We start from the raw sequence: 6,306 nt of genomic DNA, 5'->3' as shown, positions 1-6,306 counted from the left end.
TGCAAGTGATTGAATGAAATTCATTCCAAATCAAAGGCCAACAATGCAACAAGTGTATCAGACTGTTGCTGCGATTGCTCGAGTCCATGACCAAACAGGGGACCCTGAAATACAGTTGGACGTGGACTAGAAGTAGGGGCGGAGCCACCAAAAGTATGAGTAGCTTTGACTCAAATCATGTTATTGTGTTAAAGAACCATTTATATGTATAAATAATTTATCAAGACTCATGAGCTAAATTTTTTGGCTCCACCTCTAACTAGAATCATCACCTTAGAATCCTGATTTCTATAGTTTCTTTGTTTAGAAAAAATGTATGTCTTCCTGAATTGTTGATATTTAGAATGCAATAGCTATGCCTCAATCACAAGCTAGTTGGACTCGACTATATATGTATCATCATCATTGTCACAAATGCTCCGTTTTGTGTCCATAATAATTTATCTCTTCATCAACTATGAAATATAGTGTTACTTACCTGATACCTACATAACTCACATATAATATAACTACCAAAATACCCCTTAGTGTGCAAACTTGGATTTGATTCACACTCCAGTGTGCGCACAAAATATAATTCTGATAATTTTGTAACAATACCAGTAGTGAACCAAAATCAAGAGAATTACTTTCAAACTTAAAAGAAGGTTGCATGATACATTACGATTTTACTAGTCACATTCGTGTTGTCCAAAAAAAATTGGACCACATTAGATCGATTGGATAGTCTTATCAGCATGATGCATGTTGCTGATATGATGATGTTGGGGTGGATGCGTGTGTCACGACCCGATTTCTCAAGTCGTGATGGCACCTACTATAACCCACCAGTAGGTAAGCCAACCCGTAACCCGGAACAACAAGTAATGGGTCTGAGGGTAGAAACTAAACAAGAGAAGGCAAATAACAATATAAACAGGCGGAAGCAAACCAAAAACATATATACAAATAAAGATCCCTCCCAGAACCTGGAAGTCACTGGTACAGAGCTACTAACAAAATGAGTACAAGTCCCAAAAGTGGACAACAGAGACTGGACTGTCTCGAAAGGTAAAAGACAAGTCTATATATACAGATGGAGACTGAAATAGTACAAAACGTCGTGTGCTCACTCCCGTCTCCGGATCAGTCTGCTCCAAGCTCGATCAACGCTGGCTACTAGTGCCCGGACCTGCATCACGAAATAGATGCAGAGCGTAGCATGAGTACCAAAACAACAGGTACCCAGTAGGCATCATAGGCCGACTGAACTTGAAAAGTAAAGGCAATATGAAAAGAAGGAATACGCAAACCGAAGTCAAGAACGAAAATCTAACTAACAATGAAATGCACACGAGTGTACAAAGAACTAACTAAAGTAATCTATAAGCTAACTACACCTAACTGGACCCCCATAAGCCCAGAAGGTACACTCGTGCGCAAGTTAAATAAAAACCCGAACGGACCCCCATAAGCCCGACGAGTACACAGAATAACTATAACTAAAGAGAATTGCATAAAAGAACCCAAGAACGAAGAACATCGAACCAGAACCTCAACCCTAATTAGTAGAATCTGACAGCACTGAGGCCGGACCTCGAACCGGATGCTCAGCAGAAGTACCCAAGTAACCAATCACAAGTATCAAGTATAAGAGGCCGGAACTCTAACCGGATGCTCTATATAGGTGTCTGAGCAATAGAGGCCGGACCTTAAACCGGATGCTCTATATAAGTATCTGGGCAATAGAGGCCGGACCTCAAACCGGATGCTCTATATAAGTGCCAATGTAGCTGCTGAAAGAGTCCCAATTGATCCATACTCATAAATATCTGTGGAACGCCGTCCACACATAGCCAATCAATGAAAGTCCTTGGAACCAAATCAAAAATCAAATTAAAATCGCGAAGTAGAACTAGTGTCGCCGATGTAACTCGTGAAGCCGTAACATCGAGGAAAAATAAGAATAACTATAGTCGGAGAAAGAGTATCGCTTAACTAAGGCCCAAACTATCAGACTCAAGTCTGCTACACCAGTCTACAAGGATCTAAGCCGACCGAGCGACGTCGGGGCAAAACTAAGGCCTATTGGATCCGAATAATGTATTTCTAAGGCAAGCCCTAGTCAAACCTAAACTAAGGCCCAACATTCTTCAAATAAACAATAATTAAGCATGCAAGCACTCCACATAGCGAGGAGGGTCCGTTAATAACACAAAGCATGCTCACAGTTACCGGATAATTCCCGAAATAGGCCGAAAACATGATTTCTTAACACCTATGCAAGATTCAATGACTACCCAACCCAAATCCCAACTAATCAACATGCATTCACATTCTCGAGCTCAATCTAAGAGAGGGAAAACCGTAGCCTACCTTAAAGCCGATCACACGCGCTCCAAAATCACTCCTCCGGAGATTTTCCTTTCCGAAAGGTCTCGAAACGCTTCCCCGCTATCAAAAATAGTATCACAACGTTAATACGGTCGTTTAGACACCAAAATCACAACAAACAGAGACGGGTCAATTTTGGAGTCAAAACGGGAATCGTGGGACCCACACAGAAAATTCCGAAATTAACCCCAAAAGTGGGTCCTAACCAGTTCCCCCAGCTCATTTCCCATAATGGGACACAATTCGGGGCTCGGGAACAACACAATACCAACATACAACTAAAACCCAAATTTTCTCAAAAATCGAAATGGGACAGCAGTGTATTTACCAAAAACGAGCGATCTACAGTAAAATCTAACAACACCACAATGTTCTCCTCGAAAAACCACTCAAGATAGCCTCAAAAATCACCAAAATCGGATCTAAAATGGCTAAGAAAACAAGTCTCAAAATTTCCAAAATCAAGTCACAAAAAGAGGTCTGGCAGCAGGTATTTTTCGAAAATTACCTCAAACGGGGACTCCAAATCACTATCCGAGCTCACCAACACGTTGCCCTCGAAAAATCTCACAACTTAGCCTTTTGGATCACCCAAATCGGTTGAGAGATGAGAGAGAGATGAGAGTTTGAAGTTTGGGAAATGTGGCTGATTTTCTGCAATTTATTGCAGAAAATCTGCAACATTTCCAAAACTTTAAATTCCGACGGGGTGCTTCGATCTCGTTCGGAACCCCGTGCACGCAAACGAGATATGCAACCATACCAAATTCGATATTTCAGACTCAACGGCGCAGTCGAAATTTCCATCAGAGGTCATTTCGATAAAAAGTGGGTCCCACTTCCAAAAGCCCTTTTAAGTCAAAACCCACAAAAGGGCTCGGAAAGATATCGAAAACCTCCAGACACAAAAGAAAGGTCAATCTAGACCAAACTCGACATTCCGGAGCTAACCACGCTGACGGAATTCTCATCCGAGCGCGTTTACTCAAAATGTTGACCAAAGTCAACCTTAGGCTAAAATTCAAAGGCTAAAACGCCTAATCGCACCGACTCACACTGAAAATCTCGGGAGTCATGTCGACCATGCTACTAGCCTAAAATGACCCTTCCGGAGCTGATGAAATCGTCAGAATTGGATTCCGATGTCATCTTCTTGAACTTTTGATCGAAAATGATCGTTCAAGGTTCATAAGCTCCAAAACACAAAAACTCACACCAGGACCAAACGAACGACCAGGTGACCGAACTATCAGTCCCAGCAAGTCATAAATGACTTGGGGTCGCTATAGGAACGCTCTAAACGACGCACAGAAGGCAAGACACAGAAATGACCAAGAGGGTCATTACAGCGTGGTAATACAAGGAGTGATAAGATTAGAAATGAGGATATTCACAATAAGGTGAGAGTGGCCTTTGGACAAGCTGAGAGAAACGAGATTGAGATGGTTTGAACATGTGAAGAAGAGACGTGTGGATGCACGTGTGAGGAGGTGCAAAAGGTTGCTTATAGAGGGTACGAGGAGAGACAAAGGTAGATAAAAAAGAATTGGAGAGAGAAGTGATAAGACATGATATGACTCAACTTCAAATCACCGAGGACATGATCTTAGATAGGAGGGTGTGGAAGACACGTATTAGAATAGAAGTTAAGTAGGTATTGTGATGTTTTCCTTGATTAGGGTGGTTGGTGTTTGCCATCTTACTAGTTGTATTACTGTATTTCTTGTTTTTTATATCAACTATTATTGTTTTCAATACTCTATCCTAGTATGGGATAGGGTTTGAGTTATAAATCAGTCAAAATTAATGACCCATAATTTAGTGGGCGTTTTATGAAAGAAAAAGCCGGTATTCAAAATTGATTTCAATTTAAAAGGGAAACCCATTTTTTTTAAGGAGTTGCAACTTAATTTTTTTAAAAGAAATTAAGATAACTTTTAAGTTAATTCCAAAAAACTTCAAAATAGAAAAAATCTCTCGAAATTCGAAAGAAAGGGTACGAGATTCTTATTTTCATTTCAAGAAATTTCAAAGCACTTGAAATGTCCGCAAACATGCGATTATCCGACGATTTGTAAACTTTATTTGACTAGCTTTGGGAAAAATAATTATAGGAAATAAAGACATTTAAAAATCACTTGAAAAGAAATGAACTTAAACATTTAAAATGATTCTAGAAAGAAGGTGAACTTTGTCAAAATGACTAAGTAAAGGATAGACATTTAAATAGTAAATCAACACAAAAATGATTTATTTTTAGGGATTTAATTAAGTTAATCTAACCATTCAAAGTTAGGATTAATCCAAAATTAAGAGTAAGCAAATACCAATAATAAAGTAAAGAACGATCTTAAACTTGAGCCCTTTTGCTCAAATTCAAAAATTGTTTGGTTTAGCAGGCCAAACCTATCCTAAAATACTACTAAAATGGTCTGCTGCATCATGTGGGCCTGTCTTGGCCCATTTTAGTCACTGTACATCATGTATATAGCTAAATCTGCCGTATATATATCCAATGTATACAATTCAATTCTTGGCTCTCGAGACTTGTATCAGCTCCATTTCAACCTGTAATTTAGCTTCCCCTGCATACACATCAGCTTTTCTTTCACCCAAACAAGATTAAGGCCGACTCGATAAAGGAGTTTAACTCGATGAAATGCAAAGATTGGATCCAAAATGGACTCGGATGGGTTCACAACAAAGAAGGAGAACAAATTAGTATGTGAAAGATCTTTTTCAAGTGATTGAAAAAAACACATAATATAAGAGAAGGAGCAACTAAGACTAGCTACTATATTGAATCAATGCGACAGCAAATGACTAGAACACAAGCAACAAGCATTTCCACAATATGCCAACATCAAACAGAGAATATAACACGGAAATATTCAAGCCATGTAGAGGCATAACAAGCCACTAATCAACACATGAAATCCTAATTATAAACTAATTAACTCAAAATATAAACTATTAATTAAACTAAACTAATTAGTAAAACATATATTTATAAAAGGTAGTATCTATAGACATAATTATATACACTAACTTGAAAAAAATACCTAAACATAACTTGAAAACATTATAAATTTTATAAAAACTAATTATTTCAAATCGTTTGAAATTAAAGAAGCTCGATGGTTAATCTATATTGTGAAGGGCCATCAACAGTAGGAATCCTAGTTGACAACGCTTAGATGGATGAATTAGTCCCACATGGCTTGTCGCATAACTATAAATATGGGTTGTTAACTCTTGAGGGTATTTGTGGTCTCTTGGGTTAATGCCGAGACATTTTTTACCCCAAAATATAATGGATAAGTGGTCTATTTCGCATAACTCATAATGATTTTTTACCCTTTTCCTAATTAAAAATAAATCAATCGTGTACATTTAAATGCTAAAAAATAAATTGTCTTAATCATGAAATATTCAGATCTAAAGGTAATAAGTTAATCATTGAGACACACATTTAGATTCAAGTGTAATTGAAACTAATAGCCAACGCAGTCTAATAGAAGATGGCGTCGAAGACTTGTTTCTTCAACTAACAGTTTTCGCGTAGGGTTCGGGGAAGGACCAAGATAATAAAGAGACATAATACATAAATATGACCCTTAACTTGGCTTCAACATGTAACTATACCCTCCAACTTTGGGCGTGCACAAGTAGACACTTAGGGTGTGTTTGGTATGAAGGAAAATGTTTTCCTAACCTAGAAAATATTTTCTTGGAAAACAAGTAGATTTTTGACTTATTTTCTCATGTTTGGTTGGTGAGTAGAAAATATTTTCCAGAAAAGATTTCTAGTGTTTGATTTATGAATGAAAAATATTTTTGACAAATATCTTTTATTTTTACTAGAGTAGAAAATAATTTTTGAAATTGAAAATATATTTTAAAAACAAACTTAATTTTTTTTTTGGGGGGGGG

At 37.7% G+C, this 6,306-nt stretch overlaps 1 long non-coding RNA gene across 1 annotated transcript; it reads right to left on the bottom strand.

Annotated features, from left to right (window-relative positions):
- Positions 1-925: 925 nt before the first annotated feature.
- On the bottom strand, positions 926-2,992 carry LOC125864885 (uncharacterized). Its single transcript, XR_007446295.1, has 3 exons — positions 2,882-2,992; positions 2,356-2,433; positions 926-1,171 (listed from the first exon to the last, which is right to left on the bottom strand). It is a non-coding gene; the product is annotated as an uncharacterized LOC125864885 (long non-coding RNA).
- Positions 2,993-6,306: the final 3,314 nt, after the last annotated feature.

Source organism: Solanum stenotomum, chromosome 5 (assembly GCF_019186545.1).
Source record: "Solanum stenotomum isolate F172 chromosome 5, ASM1918654v1, whole genome shotgun sequence".
Classification (NCBI taxonomy): Eukaryota; Viridiplantae; Streptophyta; class Magnoliopsida; order Solanales; family Solanaceae; genus Solanum; species Solanum stenotomum.
This window is presented reverse-complemented; position numbering and strand designations above follow the sequence as displayed.